The 20,106-nt window shown below is 51.5% G+C and overlaps 2 non-coding genes across 2 annotated transcripts; one reads left to right on the top strand and one right to left on the bottom strand.

The window, feature by feature from the left end:
* Positions 1 to 4,097: 4,097 nt before the first annotated feature.
* Positions 4,098 to 4,171, bottom strand: TRNAI-GAU. The gene has a single exon. It is a non-coding gene; the product is annotated as a tRNA-Ile (tRNA).
* Positions 4,172 to 16,519: 12,348 nt separating this feature from the next.
* Positions 16,520 to 16,591, top strand: TRNAQ-CUG. Its single transcript has one exon. It is a non-coding gene; the product is annotated as a tRNA-Gln (tRNA).
* Positions 16,592 to 20,106: the final 3,515 nt, after the last annotated feature.

Here is a 20,106-nt window from a genome sequence, read left to right as displayed (position 1 = left end):
GCGGCCCAAGCCTGAGTCACGTCCGCAGCCTGGCCCACCCCACCCCGGCTGACGGCCTCGTGTTCTCCTGCAGCAGCTGCCTGCCGGTGTGGGTGGGAAAAGGGGATCAGGAAGCACTGCGGCCTCATTCTGGGACAGGAGGCCCTCGCCACGCCCAGGCCTGCCTCTTGCCTTCAGCCCAGGCAGCTCCCTGGCAGGCCGCCGCCTCAGCCACCTCTTGCCTCATGGCCTAGGCTCTCGGTGCTGTGCTAGTCACTGCCTCAGTGGAAGGCCCAGAGGGAAAAGAAACAAGCGCACGCCTAGCAGAGGATGGTTTCGATCCATCGACCTCTGGGTTATGGGCCCAGCACGCTTCCCATCTCTGCCCTGTAGCATCCAGCTTAGCCCTTGTTAACACATAAATCAGTGGATTGTTCTCTGTGCATACCTGAAACTGAGCACCAGACAAGTAGTCTTGAAATTTCTCAATGATGGCCCATTTCAAGGCCAAGAACTGCAGCTGGTGGATGGGAAGGCGAGTTTCGCTATCAGACAGTCCTCAGCTGGGAAAGGCTACAGATTTACATTTACCTTCCACTTCCTGGTACGAGAGTGCTCCCAGACCCTCCAAACTGGCATCAGCATGCAGGATAAATGGTTTGTTTGGGTCAGCAAGGACTAGGACTGGCACATGAATCAGGCAAATAATGATTTCCCGTAAAGCCCTGTCATATCTCTCTTCCCGCCATGTCCCAAATGGAGAGGAGAGGAGCCCCGCCCCTGTCCCAGGCCAGGCACATCAAATTGGTGGGGAGAGATGTTTGTGGGTTAACCCAACCCAGCCTTGTTGGAGCTGCTGGGAAAACAAGTTTCTTTCTCAGTCCATGCCCACCAGAGTTGATGTTGTAGCAGGGAAAAGATATTTCTCATCTGGTTCTTAGATACTCTGCTGACAGCGAGCAGAAGGAAGATTTTTTTTTTCTTCTTGTAGTTCAAATTCTTCACACACCCCCAACCACTTTCTGCTCTAACCTGATCATTTTCTTATGCCTTAATTCTCTTGTTCCAGAGCCCTCACAGCCCAATTCTCTGCCCTAGCCTTGAGCTCTCTACTGCACCCTGAAATTCTCTTTCCAACCCCACCCCAGAGCCTGCACCCCCAGAGCCAGTGCTCTCATCCCCCTGCACTCCAACTCTCTGTCCCATGCAGCCTGATTTAGGGTGTACTAATAATATTAATTTGGAAAATATGAGGAAAATTTAATTTATTAGCTTACATTTTATTTAATTTAACTGAGTTTTAAAGTTACAGTTGCATTACTGCTATTCAAAAGATACATATGGCATTATATGCAACAAAGTTTTGGTTAATATACTCACACCCTTCCTTGATAACCTGGTGGTAAGAGACACAGGACCAGCCTTGCAGTTCAGGTTTCTCAATTCTTGAGTGAAAGATGCAGTGCTTAGAAAAAGCTAATGTTACTTTGGGTTTACTTGAATAAGTTAAAATCAAAACCTAATAAGCAAAGAATAAAAACGTAGGGAAACCGAGCTTAGCCTAGTTCCTTTGAAACTTAAAGTTTAAGAACAAGTACAGCCTACTGATAGTAGATAGAGAGAGAGTGGAGGAAGTAAGTCAGAATGATAGAGCGACGTGCTCTAGCAAGGTGAGTTACCAATTTTATAGGGCATAAGTGCCGGAAATCCTTCCTCCTATGCCCAAATTTCCTTCTTTACCCACAAAACATTAGGGTACGCTTACTTTATAGGCTAGTATGTTTGTGCGTGTTGATGATATGTACATATGCAGATAAATTCCCTTGTGGTGTACCCGTTAATTATGTGGGTACAACACTAAAAAAAACCCTATGCCATTCTCCATTGTTGATTGGTCTAGGTAAAGGCCTTAGACAGGTGTGGGTACTTCTCTATTTAAGTAACAAGATAAAGGTCAATTTTACTTTCTGAGTAAAAGGTCACACTATAGAGATGCTCACTTTGCCTTAACTTAACATACAGGATCTGGCCTGTAGGTGCTCGTAAGTCATGTGCCCCAGCACCCTAATCATTTTTATTGCCCTCTGCTGGACTCTCTCCAGTTTGTCCACATCCCTTCTCATGTGGGTCCCAACCCCAAAAGTACTCACATTTCACCCCAATGGCTCCAAAATGTACATAGGGTGCTGCCATGGTCAAGTCACTCTTGAGCCTGCTGGCGGAGAACAAGGTGAAAATTAGACAGGACGTGACTCAGTCAATTCCCTCTGCTCCCAGCAGGTGGTATCGGAAAGCTCCAAGATGGCTCACTTCCCTTTCTCTCATCAGCTTTAGGCCCCAGGGTTACAAATACACAAACCAGTTGGGAGTCTCCCCTGGGCTCAGGGTGTGGGGCTGCTCTGAGGGGATACACCTACACACTTGGGATATTAGTGCAAAGATTCAGTTTCTCATAGAGAAATCTGAGGGCAATTTATATTTGATAAAAATCTTATTTAGTGAAAGGAAAGCTGCAGTGACAGCCTGGTTACTGGGATGCAAAACACTTTCCTCCTGGGAGAAACAAGAAGTTAGAATTAGAAATTTACATAGTTTGTTCCAATGTTGGCACAGGTTTAATTTTGCTTCTGTGTAGGTTTGTTTCAGGCTGTGACTGTTTTGGTTTATTGCGTTGTTTTGTTTTTTTTAGTTGGAATGGAGCTTTTAAATGACATTTGCTGGATTCGAATGGCTGACCTGCAACACCAGTTTTGACATAGTTCTGCATATTTTATACAGATTTGGCCAGTATTCAAGGATTCGATTCCTTTATAGGAGGTTTTAGTGGTCAGGCTTATTTATTTTATGTTATTTTATCATCCTGCTGTAGCACACCTTTTCGATAAAATGTTGAAATTATTAATTTATGGCATTTGTTAGTTTTTATTTTTAAAAACAAAGTTTTTCTTAATGTTTGGGTTTTAAATTAAGCATTGTTTTTGGTTTCAATTTTTCATTTAGGTTTTGGTTATTGATGGGATCTTTAAGAACTTTGGATTTAATACTAAAATTTGGACAGATTTAAACTATTTAAAGTAAACCCTGTCTACTATTTTATTTTAATAAAGGTTGTATTGCTCTAAACCCTGACCGGGGGGAGAGGAGATGAGACTGGCCTTTAACTGGGAAGGAGCAGAGGCATGGGAGGCATGGCCTCATGAAGGGTGGGGCCAGGTGTGCCTCCCCAATTTTTTTTGTCTAGCCCACTTCAGTCCCCTACCAAACGAGAAGAGTCTGATACCACCTGCTGGTCACTGGGTGTCACTGCTGCTCCACGGGAAACATACTCTGTGTGTTACCCTGATTGGCCACTGGGTGTCACTGCTGCGCCAAGGAAAACACCTTCTGTGCATTACTCTGACTGCCCACTGGGTGTCACTGCTGCGCCAAGGGAGACACAAGTCAGAGTGCCGTGCCTGCGTCTTCCCAGGGCCGGCTCCCGTGAGGCGCGCATAACTTGGGAGGAAAGGGGTAGAAGAGAAAGCAAGTGAAGCTGACTTCGAGTGGTGGTGCCCCTGGGCGGAGTGGTCCTCCTGCTCCTTGCTGTCGGAGGGGTGGGCTTGGGGGGTCTGGCTGTGGGCGGTGGGAGGATGGTGTCCAGGGAAGTCCCAAAGGTCACCCTGCGCCGGCGGAGTGTGAAGCCTCTCCCCTAGGTTGGGGTGCCGAGTATTAAGCCTTCCTCTGTGGCTTGGGCTGGGGAGCGTGATCCGGCGTCGGGTCCATTTGGGTGGAGCTGGCGGCCGGCAAGAATTCGGGCCATCAGGTCAACTCTTTGTGGAAATGGGGGCGAGCCGGCAGGCCTGCGATTTTGGCTTCGCGGGCGGGCAGCTCAAGCCTGGCCTCCTATGAGCCTGGAAGGCAGCCGGCTGGGCTCACCCGTCTCCAAGTTCCTTTCAGGCAGCAGGTGGAGCGAGGAGCCCAGGGAGGGGAGCCCAAGGAGGTGTCCGGGGCTTGGTCCTGCCCGGCGCCTGTGCCCAGCAGGGCTCTTGCCCACTCCCGGCCCACCTGGTTTTGGCCTCTGCCACCCCTATCAGTCAGCCAAAAGATCAGAAACCACCCTCTCCCTCCTGCACCCAGAGTGGCCAGCATGGGGCTTGAACCCATGACCTTGGCGTTATCAGCACCACGCTCTAACCAGCTGAGCTAGCCGGCCTATGGAAAACCCTGCCTTGCCTGACCCTTTTTGAAGGAGTCACCGGCTGGTGCGGGGAACGATGTGACCTCCGTTATCGAATGGATGGATCGAGACACAGCATGCCAAGGTAGGGGAATTAGCTCAAGTGGTAGAGCGCTTGCTTTGCATGCAAGAGGAAGTGGGATCAATACCTGCGTTCTCCAGCGGCAAGGCAGCCACGGGACCTTTTCTTGCCCTTCTTTTAGAAGCCATGGACAGTCAGCCGGCTCAGCTCCTCCAGTGGCCTCCATCCCTCTCCCTGCTTGGCCTCCCAAAAAGCCAGCCCTTGCGGAGCACAAAGCTCTTCCTCCCTGGCCCTTCTCCCCCTTGCGCTGACTGGGAGGCTGGAGACAGCTGGGGGAAGTTAGCTCAAATGGAAGAGCATGGGAGAAGTAGTCAGACCCATACACACATTCTCCAGCCTGCTCTGCTCTGCTTTGCTCTGCTGGGCTGGGCTCTAGTGGGGGACCTGCACCTTTCTTTCTGAGCTCTCACTGGAGCACAATCCCTTTCCTCCTCCCTCCCTGCTAGTCTACGCCAAGCTCATTGGCCGGGAGGGAGAGCCACTCAAATACAGAATTACTCACATCCCAGGGGTCCATGAAGGGAATGAGGAGATGGGCGGGGTGGCACGCGATTCAGCTCAGCTGAGACCGTGAGACCTCGCAGCCTCCTGATCTCAGGCAGCATGGCAGCCGTGGAGCAGAGCAGAGCACGCAGACAGCTTGGAGACAGCCAAAGCGGGGAAGGGCTGCGTTGGTCTGGAAGAGGGAGTCGGTGGCTGTCTATCCTGGCGGAGGCAGGGTCGCTTTGCTGTATGCTGGGCCAGGGGCCAGGGATCCTGCTAGAGTTGCTGAGCTGGGCCTGCTCCTGGCTTTGCTTGGGTTAGAGGAAAGTGGTGAAGATAAGAACGGCCCTCCTGGGTGAGACCGATGGTCCATCTAGGCCACTATCCCGTCTTCTGACAGTAACCGATGCCAGGCGCTTCAGATGCAATGGCCAGAGCAGGCAATCGTCAAGTGATCTATCCCTGCGTTGTCTTCTGAAGTTTGGTGCTTGTTTCAGGGGCTAACTCTCAGCCCAGACACACTCCAGGGAGGGAGCGTTGGTGTTTGTGCCGAGGAGTGTGGCTGGGACTCGGACCCCCTTCCCCAGCTCTGGGTAGCGCCCCGCCCCCATTTCAGGCTCTGTTCTGCTTAAGGCCACAGAGCTCTTGCCTTTTTTTGCCCGGTGCCTGAGAGTCAGGCCAGCTGCAGGGAATTAGCTCAAGCGGCAGAGCGCTCGCTTTGCATGCGAGAGTTAGTGGGGGACGCTGCCCGCATTCTCCGAGCCTGTCGACTAAGGGCTCCTGATGAGCGTGGTGGACGGGAGAGTCGGCCATCTGACTTTTGGCCTTGCTGCCCGTAGCAGTCAAGCCGAAAAATCAAAAGCCATCCTCCCCAGGCCCACAGCCACCCAGGGGCTCCTCTGCACCATCTTGCATGAGCCGGTGGAAGTGGAGCCTGGAACTGAGCTGACGCGCTGAGGGTTATTTGCACTGTGCGCTTCACATGGAGGTGAAAACACGGGGCACAGATCTTTGAGCACAACCCTCATCCTGAGGAATTGTGGCGGGGGGGGGCGGGCTGCATAAAGAGAGACCGGCTCTCCCTGGCGGGGCTGCAGTGGCTCTTCACAGGGGCAGTCCCACGGCCAATTGGTACCAGAGTTTTGCCGGCCTCCTTTCGTGGGCTGACCTGGCTCCTCTCTCTTTAGGGAGACTGGTGACCCCAAACTTTCCAGAAACCATCATAGCGAGGCCAACCTGAGCACAGACACCTGCTCAGCACCCCGGGTTGCAGCCCTGAACCCTGGCAATCAGCTACGCCCAGCTGCCCACCCAACAAGTGTTACACGCAGAAGCCTTCATGCCCCGTGTGTTCAGGTCCTTCCCAGCGCCAGCTTTAAACTCCGCTGCTCAGTTCTAAGCTTTGGCCACACGGGGGCAACCTGGAGCTCAGCCAACGCCTCCCGTTGCTGGTTGCGTTTCCCACTCCTCGTGGCAGGTTCACACCCCACAGGCAGATCTCTGAACCGGAGCCGAACAGTTCCCCAAATCCAGCGCTTTAGCAGCAGCTTTGCTAGGACAGCGCTGACGTCCCCAAGTAAAGTAAGAGCCAGAGCGCTGTGTCCAGGATCTTCTCTTGGGCCCCTCACCGTGGTGTCTGTCAGGCGCAAGGAGAAACCAGGGAAATGTTTTCATGGCGTTTAAGGGCAGAAGGGGCCATTAGCTCAGCTAGTCTGACCCCCGAATAACACAGAATTACACCAAGGCACATATTGATCCCACAGACCTTAGACAGATCAAAGCGTTTCAGCCTCAGGAAGGAGGCTAAACTGGGTACCAGAGGCAGCGAACAAGGGGCCCCCAAGGCAATGGCAGGGAACTGACGAGGTGAAATATGCCCAGATGATCCCAGCAGGCGACCCACCCCCATGCTGCAGAGGTGGGAGTCCCTGTTCCTCCTGCCCTTAAGAATCTCTGGTGGTAAGTGGGTCCCCCCAGTTCCCCAGATAAGAATCCTCCATGTGGTTTCCCTGGCTTCACCTCCAAATAAGAACATTGTGTGGAGGGGGTGGGAGGCAGGTTGTCTGGCAGATCTGTAAAGGGGGACTGTGTCTCCCTGTCTGGCCCAGGCTCCTTGGAGGAAGTGATCTCAGTGTGTCTGGCTGTCTCCATTCCTCCTACCCATAAGAATCCCTGGTGTGTGGGTGCACCCTAGACCATTAAGGATCTCTGGTGGGTGGGTGTCTCTCTCGCCCTAGTCAGGATCTCTGGGGCGTGCCTGTATAAAAGGAGACTTTGATTCACCCAGGCTGGGCTGCCATCATGGAACAGACCAGGTCCTTCTGTGGAGGGTTTGCGTTCCTCCAAGGACGTGATCTCAGTGTGTGTGGGTGTCCCTGTCCCTTCAACCCTTAACAATCCCTGGTGCGTGGGTGCGCTGGGCCCCATTACAATCCCCTCTGTCTTATCCCCCATGAGGGATCCGGTGGATGTGGGGGTTCTCCATGCTACTGGGGGTGTCTGGTGCCCCTGTCCCTCCTGGTTAATAGTGGAGTGTGTGGGTGTCCCCCAGCTCGTTAAGGATCCATGTTGTGCGGATGCCCCCGTTCTTCTCATTAAGAATGGTGCAATGGAGCATATGGGTGTGTCCCCCACCCCATGAACTAGCTCCCGTGTGTGGTTCCCCTGCCCCCATCCAGGCTCTGTGGTGTGTGGGTGTCGCTGTTCCTCTTTTCAAGATCCGTGTTGGTTGGGTGCATCCCTCCCCCAAGTCAGATTCCCCAGCGTGTGGGTGCTGCCATCCCCCCATCCAGGCTCTGCGGGATAGGGGTGTCTAAAAAGAGACTGTGTCTCACTGTCTTGCCCAGGCTACGCTGCAGGGGATATTCACAGGCATGATCCCATTACTGATCAGCATGGGAGTTTTGACCTGCTCTGTTGCCAATCTGGGCTGATTCACCTCTCCTTAGGCAACCTGGGGACCCCAAGCTTCCCCGGGATCACCAAATTGATGCTGAACTTAGTGCGGACACCCAATCGGCACAGCCCCCTGCAGCCCAGAACTCCTGAGCTCAAGCAATCCGCCAGCCTCAGCCTCCCCAGGAGCTGGGAATCACAGGTACCAGCCACGGGGCCCAGCTTGCTTTGCAGTTTGGCAGCTGGAGCTTTAAACTCTGCTTGTGAGCTCTGTGCCTTGGCCAGACGGGGACAGCCTGGAACTGGGAAATGCTCCTGCTTCCCCCACCCCCATCTCATGTCGAGCTGCAGGCGCCGCTGTCCTGCCAGGTAAGATCCCGGATGTTTCGGTGCCCCCCATCCCCCGCCCAGGTGTGCGGGTACCTCTGCCCCCCATACAGAATCCTGGGTGTGTGGGTGTCCGTCTCTCTGCAGAGGATCCCAGAGTGTGGATGCCCTTGTCCCCCCTACAAGATCCTGGGTGTGTGGTTGCCACTCTCCCCCCAGTAGATCTATGGTGGGTGGGTCCCCAGGGTGTGAGCGCTCCCATCCCCCGATGCAGGCTGGTGGGGGGGGGGGGGTTATAACTGGCTCTCTCTGTCCTGCCCAGGCGGTGCTACAGCAGCTGTTCACAGGGGCATCGACCCCACTGCCACCCTGCAGCTTTAACCTGCTCCAGGAGTGACCTGCTTCACCCTCCTGTGGGAGCCTGGGGACCCCGAACTTCCCAGAATCACCTGATTGATGCCGAGCTTAGCACAGACACCGGCTCAGCCTGGCAGGGAGCTGACCTGAGCCCTGACAATCAGCTTCCCTCCGCCTCCTGCTGCACAGCGAGGATCCCACGCGAGAGGCTTCGTGCCCAGTTTGTTCAGGAGCGTCCCAGGCTCCAGCTGTAAACTCTGCTCGTCAGTTCTAGTCTTTGGCCACACGGGGGCGGCACTAACGGTCCCATCTAAACGCTGTTTGCGTTCGGCCCTTCGGCTCGCAGATTGTAACCCGCGGGCAGATCTCTGAGTGCAGCCAAATCCCTCCCCAAACTGAACATTGAAGCAGCAGCTCCCGTTGGAAAGATCAGGATTTTTGCCTTTAAAAACAAGGGAAATGTCTCCAGCGAGAGACTGAAGAAGCTCAATTGATTTCATTGACTGGAGGTTAAGAGGTGATTTAATCACTGGTTTAAATACATTTTACAAATGCCCAGAGGGGGGAATATGTGATTTTAAACGGTTCTTTAATTCACCAGACAAAGGTTGAACAAGACCCCATTGGCTTGCAGTCGATGTCAGAAAATCCCACCTGGAAATGACCGTTTTTTAACCGTGAGGCTAATTATCTAGTGGAACAAGCTCCGCAAGGGAGGTGGTAAATTCCCCATAACTTGCAGTTTGTAAATCAAGACTGCAGCTCTTGCTGCAAGATACCTGGTGTGTGGGTGTCCCTGTTCCGCGTTTCGGGATCCCTGGTACTTGGTGCCTCCCTCCCACCAGTTCAGGATCCCCACAATGGGAGCTCCCATCCCCCCCTCCAGGATGAGTGTAATGCTAGGCTATGTCCACACTGCAATGAAACACCCATGGCTGTCCCGTGCCAGTGCAGGCTCCCAGGCTAGGGCCGTGGGGTGGTAAATTTGCACCGTAGACATCTCGGCTCAGGCTCAATACCGGGCTCTGTACCCCACAAGGTTGGGAGGGAGTTTAGCAAGCAAACAAGGTAAAATGGCAGTGGAGTATTACCCTGGACTCAACGGCATTTCTCCATTGGTCTGTCTGCTTTGGGGCAGTGACAATAACACGTCCTGCTGCATTTGTTATTTCAAAGGGCGGTTTAGGATTTTCATTTTCACACACGGTGCACAAAGCAGGACTCAACCCTGGGTGCAAACTAAATGAGCTGCCCACAGGTTCTGGCAGCCACAATGAGCCATTTGGTGTGAGAGCCCAGACCTGCCTCTGTCCCACAGGGAGGGGGTCATCTGTGACAGGCTGGAACACTGACCTATCAGCTCTTAACTCTCAAACTTTCAGTAAGTCTGGTATCAGTGCCCATGAGTGTAATTTAAACAACTATACTGGGCTGGACCAAAGAGCTCTGTGTTTTGTCCTCCCACAGTAGCCGATACCAAGTTACCCAAGAGTTAGTCAACAAGGTACCACTTAGAATTGAACCCAGGATCTCCTGTTTACAAGTCAGGGGCTTTAGCCAGCTAAGCCAGGGTGCCTGCCTGTGGCAAAAACACAGTGTATGCCCACACCTGACTCCCTGTCATCCCCACTGGGGCCTGAAAAGCTTTGCTTGTGTTTGGATTCTGCAAAGCAGAGGAGCAGGTGAGGTTTTCCTTGCAAGCTGTGTGTTTGTTTGTGTGTGTGTGTGTGAATCTTTGGCCAGGTCTGCACTACAAGGTTACTTCAGCATCATTATATTGCTCAGATGTGTGAAAAACACACAACGCTCCCTCGGTCAACAGTTTTTGGCTGGTGCACACACTGCAATACCACGTCTGGCGACAAAATTGCCCTGTTTTGGTGACAAAATAAAACCACGTCGACGAGAGGCCTAGTGCTTTTTGCAGCAAACTTAAAGTGACAAATGTCAGTGTAAATGCTGCTGGTCATTATATCACCATAACTGGTTTCCACCAGTATCCCACCCCATCTGCCGTGAACTCACCTGCCCTGCATTTCTGCTACAGAGACTGGGTCCCTCCCCTTTCATAGCTCCAGAAAGTTCTGACAGCTGAGCCACTATCTATACCGGGATTAGCTTGATAGAACTGCATTGCCAGCCTAAGTAATGTAATTACACTAACCTAATTTTGTAGTGTAGACCTGTCCAAAGAATCACACACACACCTTGGGAGCAAAACTTCATCTGCTGCTCTGCTTTACAGAATACAAACACGAACAACACTTGTCAGGGCCCAGTGGGGATTGGTAGAGAGTCAGGTGTGGGCAAACACAGCATTTTAAGCAACAGTAGGTATCCTCGGTTAGCTGGTTAAAGTCTCTGTTTTGTAAACAGGAGATCCTGGGTTCAACTCCTTGTAGTCCCTTGGGAATGGCTTTTGGGGCACCTGGTATTGGCTACTGTCAGAAGACAAGATTCAGGGCTAGATGGACCTATGGTTTAAATTACACTCACAGGCACTGATAATAGAGTTACTGAAAGTTTGGGTGTTAAGAGCTGACAGGTCAGTGTTCCAGTCCCCTCAATGCGGTTTTACCATTTTCACTTGCTAAACTCCCTCCCAACCTCTATAAAATTACAGTGCAGACATATGGGCTTGAGCCCAACCTCTGAGGCCCCACGAGGGGTGAGGGTTTCTGAGCCCAGGCTTCAGCGTGAACACAAATATCTGCACCACAGTTTTTAGCCCCTCAGCTTTATGTCCAGGAGCCCAAGTCAGATGACCCAGGCCAGCCCTGCTGCCATCTTTATCCCAGGAGAGATGGACTCTAAGGGTACGTCTCCACTGCAATGTAAGCCCAGGTGTGGCACGCTGTGCTCAAAGCAGCACCTGCAAGCCCCATATTCACCACTCTCATATAATGATGACATGGTTTGTACAAAGTCTGCCTGGTGAGGTATCATTTCAAAAGTCTTGATCTGTTGAACATTAATATCGTGTTGGATTGTGTGTGCTCGCATTGGTTGGGAAGTTATGAAGTTTTGCTCTGTGTGTGTTATTGAGAGATGTTATGAGGTTGGGAAATGCCCCCCACCAGCCTTTCAGGTGTGACAATGGAGGAGCCAGACTCACTGCTGGCCCATTGACGGTATCCACACTCCCAAAGACTATCCCAGGATCTGTGTACAATGCAGACTTCTCCAAGATAGCACAGCGACAATGGACACTGCTTGACTCACATGGTAACAAAGGAGCTTCCTAGCAAGTTGGAAGAAACTATGAAAGAGGGGAAGAGACATCATGACTTGGCCTCTCTCCCCCACAACTCAGCAGGTGGAAACACACCTGGAGGACAAAGACTGAACTGATTCAGAAATCAGAAGAGAATAATAACAATAATACTTGCAAACCAAAGTCCCCAAACAGACTAGTATTGGTTTTTCAGCAGAAAATTTTCAGTTTGGGGAATTTTGTTTTCTCAGTCAGACCTTGCCAAGGGAAGCAGGGAGAAAATGTTGGAGTTGCCTCCTTCAGAACAGCTTGGCCTAGACACTAGCTCTGGTTCACTGCTCTGGCCTTGCTCGGGTTGAGGGTATTTTAATAATTTGGGCAGGTCCCAGGGTGTTTGGGGGAGATGATGAGGATGTTCCCTTTTGAGATAAAAACTAAGAAATACAGCACCAGAGAATTATTTTTTTTTAGAAATCTGGGTTTTAGACATTTTATTTAAAGCAAGGGAGTTCTGAGTTTCTGAGAAGGTTTTTGTTTGCAAGAAGCACCATTGTTTGATCTGTCATTGTACCAAAGGGGAAGAAGGTTTTTTATAAAGGATGGGTGAAGACTAAATGCATCCGATGAGAATGGGATTCAAACCCATGTGTGCAGAGCACACTAGAGTAGCAGTCCATCATCTTAACCACTCAGCCAGCTCATCATAACTGTACAAAAAAGGACAGGAGGAGAAATCTAAGGTCAGCAGAGACAGGGCCAATAAGGCATTTTTAAATACTAAGCGGAAGCAGGGGCTGAATGAGCTCCCCCCTCACATCGAGTGAGGAGCTGGGGGAAAGACTTCAGGAACAGACCGTGTTTGCACAGACACACCTAGTGTGCCTAGCTATGCAGCATGATGGGGCCACTTTCCCAAAATGACCAGTTTTGGCTGGTGGCAGGTTACAAATCACTTTAGGATTGAGTGGAATGAAATGTTATTATCCTTCCTGCATGAGTGAAGGGCAGCAGAACATACCTAGTCCGTCCTGATGGAGGGGTGGGTGGGTGGGTGAGGAATAGCTTTTATTGGACTTCATAGAAGAGATTGAGAACGTCACCATAAAACAGTGTTCCCCAAACATTTTACACTGTGCCCTCTTATCCAGTTGGGGAAGGGCAAAACCAGAGCTTTAGGGATTCAGCCCTGGGTGGTGGGGCTCAGACTTTTGGCTTCAGCCCCAGGCCCCAACAAGTCTAATGCCAGCCCTGGCGACCCCATTAAAACAGGGTTATGACCCACTTTGGGGTCCTGACTCACAGTTTGAGAACCACTGCTCTATGCTAAAGGGAGAGAGTTTTCCTGTGGGTGTAGTTAATCCACTTCCCAAAGAGGTGACAGCTATGTCAGTGGGAGAAGCTATATCGGTGGGTGCGCAAGCTGTGGTGTTTAACACATTTAAGAAGTTTAATCAAACCCCATTTTTAAAACCACCTGTGTTCTGGGAATGGCAAAGGACCTCGATGAAGCAGGGTTTGTCCTTCAAAGTCCTGGAGATCATGAGTCCATACTCCTTTGGTCATGGTGGTATAGCTCAGTGGTAGACTGCTTAATAACAGATCAAGTGGTCCTTGATTCAAGCTCTAGTGTTCTCTTATAACCCTCTTTCTTTTTTTTAAAAAAAGGAAAACATTTTCATTTCCATTCTCCATTATGTTCAGGGGATCCTCTCTACAGGAGTGCTTGATATCAATGTAAACACTCAACATTTCGCTGTCCAAATGCACAAAAACCTAGCAAAGCTGTCCATCAGCTGAAATCAGTTCCAATCCTCTAAGTGTCTAGTTTATGTTTTCATCAGTTAAACAAAGGTATCATATGAATGTACATTTGCAGATCCCTCTTCTCCAGGAGCTGTGCTGTGCAGAAGAACAAGAGCCACATCCAGCTGCAGTTCAGGAGTCTGATGACCAAAGAGCCACGAAGTGTTCTGAGGACTGGAGAAAAATGCCTTCTAGTGAGCTATTGAACGAGCTCAACCTGTTTAGCTTATCAAAAGAAGATTGAAAGGTGATTTCACTGAAGTGTTGAAGGGCCTTAATGGAGAGAAAAGATTGGGTATGAAAGGGCTCTTTAATCGAGCAGAGAAAGGCATAACAAGACCCAGTGGCTGGAAGGTGAAAAGAGACAAATTCATATTAGAAATAAGACACAAATATTCAAACCGAGGATGATTCACCACAGGAACAAGCTACCAAGGAAAGTGGTGGATTTGCCATTTCCTGATGTCATCTAATGGAGACTAGATGCCTTTCTGGAATGTGTTTGCCCCAGAAGTAGCTCTGGTGTCATACAGGAGGCCCGTGATATGCAGGGGGTCAGATTAGATGCTCTAATGGTCTCTTCTGGCCATAAAGTCGACTAATTTCTGAAAAACTGAGTGTAGCATTGGGAGCAGCATGTGATGTTTTCCTGTCTAGCCGGCTTGCTTCCTAGAACGAATGCTCCTTGAGTGGGGTGATCCACAGGGAGTAGCTCAAACCTCCCAAGTGCCTGGGCAGGGGCATGACATTAGCCCAGCAAGGGAGGGGTGTGGCAGTGACATCACAAAGGCTTTTTGCAGGACCTCAGACTATTGGTCAAAGGTGGTGGGGAGGTGGTGACCTCACAGAGAGATGCTGACATCAGCCAGGCAGGACAGGGGCGAGGGGCCAGGGAAACCTCAGAGACCCCTGTGGCTTTGCTTCAGCAAGTCTCCTTCTCCAGGTCTCTCTTTGAGGACTGAGAGAGTATTCGGGTTCACGGATGTGAGGGCCAGGAGGAACCTCTTCTGAGTTTTCTCCTTCCCTTTGCCTGATTTTACTAGAAAACAGACGTCCCTGTTTAGAAGGTAAGAGCCTCCTCGAGGTTTGAAACCTGTTCAGCCTGATCCATCTGGTGACTGTTGAATTCTAGGCATGGAAACCACGAGCTTAAGGAGGCAGAATTTTATTGCGCACCTGGGATTTTGTCCCTTAGAATCACTGGGGATATTAGGGTTTGTCCTTTTTGTTTCACCTTTTCCTCCATCCCTCCCTCCCTTCCTCCTTTCTCTTTGTCTCTTGCTTCTTCTGTCTTTTCACCTGTTCCCCTCCCAACACCAGGAGCGAGGGGGTGTGTGCGTGTGTGTGTGTGTGTTTTGCGATGGAGTGGTCTGCAGCTCCCACTGTGGGAGGTCCACCCAAAAATGTGGGGCTGAAATAGTGCTCGGGCAGTGATCCCCACTGGTGACCTGGGCCATCCTTTGGGCTCTCTGGTGAGAACCCTTAAGCTCCCCGTCCTCAGTCTCTACCCTGATTGGCTGAGCAGGGGGTTATTGACAGGGAGGAGACTCAGGTCCTTGTTGTTCTCTTTTAACATCAAGTAAATAAGTCAGAACCAGTCATATGTTTGATGAATTTTGCTGCTTCTCTGCATTAATGGTCTCTGAGCAGTTCATGATGCTCTTTAACATTGCAGTTCTCCTCAAATACTTGCTGAACAATTACTGTGCACTGTTGTTGGTGTGGAGCTCATCTGAGAGCACTTTATTCAGGTCATTCAATGTCTGCAATTCAAGATCGAATGGTTAGTTTGAAAATCAGGGCTCTTGGGTCCTATTCCCAACTCTGCCACTGACTGGTTGTGTGACTTAAGACAAGTCAATTCTCCTTTCTCAGCCTTAGCTTCTCCCTCTTTCAAGGAGGGATAATAATGGTCCGCTCCTACCTACCTCAACACACTCACTGTCTCTCCCCACACACAAACAGTCTCCACATTGCAGTTGAAAAGCAGCTGGCAATCTAGTAGGATGCCCATGGAACATTACACCATGGGACCAGCTCATGCTGCTGTCTCTGTGCATCGGTGACCCTCACGGGGCCGGCTCAAGTAAGAGACTGTTGGCCCCTTACTAAAACTTAGTGGGGGTTTGGTTGGCTAGTTCCCAGCACCAATAGAAGGGGGAAGGGCCAATGGGAAATCAGGCCCCTGAGACTGACAGTCCCCAGGGGCAATGGGGAGAGGCCAAAGCTCCAAGTTAGCCGCACTGACAGGCCAGGCAGTGTAATGAGGGAGTCACCAGGCCAGGGGGTCCCATCCTCCGTGGGAGCTGGAACTGCCTGGGCCAGAGTGGGGCGGAGCTAAGGAGAGAGCAGGAGCCCGAGAAGAGCCGGGGAGCAGAGCTGTGCAGGTGTAGTGCCAGAAACTGCTCCCTGTAGGACTTTGCTACCTGCAGCAGTTACTGAGACCTGAGGTTGTTCTTATTTGCTGACTTGTCCAAATTGGCTCAAACTTGACAGAGGTTTCTCTAGCAAAGGTCAGTCCCTGGCCCCTTGGTCCAGAAATCCTCATTCACACCAGGCTTCAAGTTGAGAATCATTTCCCCTTCCCGCTCTGTGGGAGGGGAGACTTTTAAACGCGCTCTCTGGGCGACTGCACATGGCTAAGCAAAGAGAACAAACCCAAATCCCCCCTGTGCTTTGGGAGCCAGGTTTGCAGTGGGAATTCTGTAGTTCAGATGACTTCACACCTGGGCATTGTGATTCTTTACCAGTTTCTCTGGCACTGGGGCAGTTTCCTGCTCACCGCTGTGATGGCTGAGTGGTTAAGGTGTTGGCTTTGAAATCTAATAGGGTTCCCCTGTGCAGGTTTGAATCCTCCTCACAGCGAGGCCTGTGTTTTAGCCAGTCCCTCACCCTCGTACAACCCCCTGAGACACACTCAATTCTCTCCCCACCCCAAGTAAATCCTGTTCTGCTCCTTCCATAGAGATCCCTCGGACACCCCCTCACGTTGTGTCCCTGAGGGGTCAGGCAAACTCTCAGCACCTAAAGCCTCTGCCACCCACCTAGTGCCCCATAGATTAGCCATGTCGACGTGCTCTCCTTCAGGTAAATCCAGTCAGTGTGACTCCTGGCCTGTCCCCCAGAAAGGTGTATCCCCTCTGCAGAGAAGGCAGTATGAGCTGGTCCCATGGTGTAATGGGCAGCACTCAGGACTCTGAATCCTGCAATCTGAGTTCAAATCTCAGTGGGACCTTGTGGTAAAGCCCTGGAGCTCCCAGTACTCAACTTCCCTGTCTCCAGCTGTGCAAGAGGCAGTCTTTCCCCTCCTGCTGGGTGACTCACCCCTCCTAGAGCCAGGTCTCTGGCTGGGGTGGCCACAATGGGTTAGGGCTCTAGAACTTGCTATCCTGATGGGTGGGATTCTTGCTGCTTCACCTGATGCCCACAAGTTTGGCCCTGGTGCTTCCTGCCACACTTTTCCTCTGGCCCACATGGCGCTTGAAGAAAGGAGGGTTAGGGCCGGGATTGATAGTCAGGGCTTGGCAGGAGGGAGGAAGAGCCCCAGGCTGGAGCCCCACTCACCTTCCCTCCTCCTCTGGGCACCTAGAGCAGAGGCGGCCCAGCTCTGTCTGCTGGACACCTCGGCAGAGTAGGTGAGTTCATGTAAATACAGTCTGGTCCCAAAGCCTCCCCCAACCCTGGTCATCACTAGCTGTCAGGGGAGAGCTCATCCGCACCTTGCTTCCAAATCATCATTTGAAATTCTGAGGTTGACCAACATTGCCGAAGCCAATGCACCGACATTGTCAGCAAACACAACAGCTGGGTGAGGAAACCCGGCTTTGTCCAGACTTTTCAAACCTATTTTACTTTCTCAGGTACAAGTATTTTTCATACGTTGGATCTGCTTTTAAAGTGTGTGTTAACGTTGCAATTTCCATTCAGATTTGCAGCCAGTGACAACATTGGCAGCGCTGCATGTAACTACCTGACCTCTGGGGGGGGGGTGTTGGGGAAATTCGGGGGAGGGGTGCACAGCCCCCTGGCTGGGGGGCGTATAGGGAATGCCCGGTTTCACTGAATTGAGTCTCCTACTGCAGCACCTCAGTAGGTCACATCAGAGAGGAGCTGCAGTGTCTAGGCAGTGGGATGCCTGTGCCTTTAAGAGCCCAGCCCTGGGAAGCCCATGCTGAGAGGTGCTGCCTGTGGGAGGGGAAATAGAAAAGCCCCTCTGCTCCCCCCACCCTGTTTTTGCAAACACTGGAGTCTCAGCCCCCCGGGGTAACTGTTACCCCTCTGCCCCTGCCTGTGCCGGGGTTTAACCCTCTGGCAGCGCCTCCCCCTGGGCTGGACTCCGGCTCCTTCCCCCCTCCCTGACTTTGCCCTTCAGCCCCTCTCCTAACTCTGCCTCCAGCTGCTTGACCCCCCGACAAGTCAATTTCCACCCCCTGCTCAGACCCTGGCCACCCCCCTCCTCTGATTTGCCCCCCTTTGCCCCTCTTTAATCCCTGTAAAAAGTAGGGGGGGGCTGGGTCCCATTCTCTGGGGGGGCTGGGCCCCTGGCCCCTGCCTGCCCAATGCTCAAAGCGCCCCATGATCTTGCGGATGTTTGCCGAGTGCTGCAGGGTCACCTGCAGGGGGAGAGAGACGTGGTTAGGAGGTGATGCAGCCAAGGGTGCCTCACCCAACACTGAGATGCAGCCACCTCTGGGGTGGGTTGCACAAGTCAGCAAACGAATTTGGAACAGGAAATGCACTGAAAGGACTGAGGCAGCTGCAGGAGGTGGAGAAAACCAGAAAAAGCAGGAGCTCTGGATCCAAGCCCTGCCCCTCCCTCCCTCACTCTACCTGCTAACCCCCTCCCCTCCCAGATTTGGGGGGAGAACCCAGGAGTCCTGGTCCCCAGCCTTGCCCACCCCCATATTCCATCCAACAGCTGCCCCCCCCCAATTGCAGGGCAGCGCCATGGGGCACACCAGGGCCTGCTTATTTGCACAGGACGGGCAACACCAGTGCCTCGGGGGAGAGACGATGCTAAGGGAGAAGCAGGCAGCAGACACCCCCACGACAGAGTAAGAAGTGCTGGGGGGCGCCGTGCTGCAAGCAGAGAGGGGGGTTGGCAGGGAATGGGAGGATCTCCCCTCACAGCGGGTGCATCTGTCTCCCCCGCAATTCCTCCCCAGCCCTACCCCGGCCCAGGCTAATCCTGGCCCAGCTACCAGGGTTACATTTGGCCTGGATTCCCCAGCTGCTGGGGGAGGGGTGTGGGGCTGGGGAGCATAAGCCTCTACTCCCCCTTCCCCCGACACAGCTGCATGGGCACTGACCAAAGGAGCCTGCAGCACTGCTGCCTAGAGGAAACTGAGGCACCAGCCAGTGACAGACACATCATGGCTCTCCTCATCCTCATCCTCTTTTCCATATACAACCCGGGGGGGGGGGGTAAACTCAGGGCAGTTGCATAATCAACCTGTGGAACTCCTTGCCACAGGATGTGGTGAAGGCCAAGACTATAACAGGGTTCAAAAAAAGAACTAGATAAATGAACAGAGGACAGGTCCATCAAGGGCTATTAGCCAGGGTGGGCAGGGATGGTGCCTGTAGCCTCTGTTTGCCAGAAGCTGGGAATGGGCGGCAGGGGATGGATCACTGGATGATTCCCTGCTCTGTTCATTCCCTCTGGGGCACCTGGCACTGGCAGCTGGCAGGAGACAGGAGGATACTGGGCTAGATGGACTTTGCCTCTGAACCAGTCTGGCAGTTCTTATGTCTCCCTTGGCGCAGCAGTGACACCCAGTGGGCAATCAGGGTAACACACAGAGCATGTTTCCCTTGGAGCGGCAGTGACACCTCATGGTCATTCAGGGTAATGCACAGAAGGCGTTTCCCTTTATACAGCAGTGACACCCAGTGGCCAGGTGGCGTAATGCACAGCGTGTGTCTGCCTTCTAGGAGCAGTGACACCCACGGACCAGTCACGGTAATGCACAGAGTGTGTTTCCCACCAATCTGGGTAATGCACAGAGCATATTTCCCATGGAGCAGCAGTGACAGCCAGTGACCAGCAGGGGTGGCATCAGACTCTTCTCGTTTGGTGGGGGACTGAGGTGGACTAGACAAAAAAAATTGGGGGGGGGCTGTGCCCCCCATCACCTGGTCCCACCCTTCACGGGGGCCATGTCTCCCATGCCTCTGCTCCTTCTCACTTAAAGGCCAGGGGTTAGAGCACTACAACCTTTATTAAAATAAAATAGTAAACAGGATGTACTTTAAATAATCTAAATCTGTCCAAATTTTAGTATTAAATCCAAAGTTCTTAAAGAGCCCATCAATAACCAAAGCCAAAATAAAAAATTGAAACCAAAAACAATGCTTAATTTAAAACCCAAAGAAAAATTTTGTTTTTAAAAATAAAAACTAACAAATACCATAAATAAATAATTTCAACATTTTATCAAAAAGGTGTGCTACAGCAGGATGATAAAATAACATAAAATAAGTAAGCCTGACCACTAAAACCTCCTATAAAGGAATCAAATCCTTGAATACTGGCCAAATCTGTATAAAATATGCAGAACTATGTCAAAACTGGTGTTATAGGTCAGCCATTCAAATCCAGCAAATGTCAATTAAAAGCTCCATTCCAACTTAAAAAAACAAAACAACCCAATAAACCAAAACAGTCACAGCCTGAAACAAACCTACACAGAAGGAAAATTAAACCTGTGCCAACATTGGAACAAACGATGTAAATTTCTAATTCTAACT

Source organism: Mauremys mutica, unplaced genomic scaffold, assembly GCF_020497125.1.
Source record: "Mauremys mutica isolate MM-2020 ecotype Southern unplaced genomic scaffold, ASM2049712v1 Super-Scaffold_100355, whole genome shotgun sequence".
In the NCBI taxonomy this organism is placed as follows: Eukaryota; Metazoa; Chordata; order Testudines; family Geoemydidae; genus Mauremys; species Mauremys mutica.
This window is presented reverse-complemented; position numbering and strand designations above follow the sequence as displayed.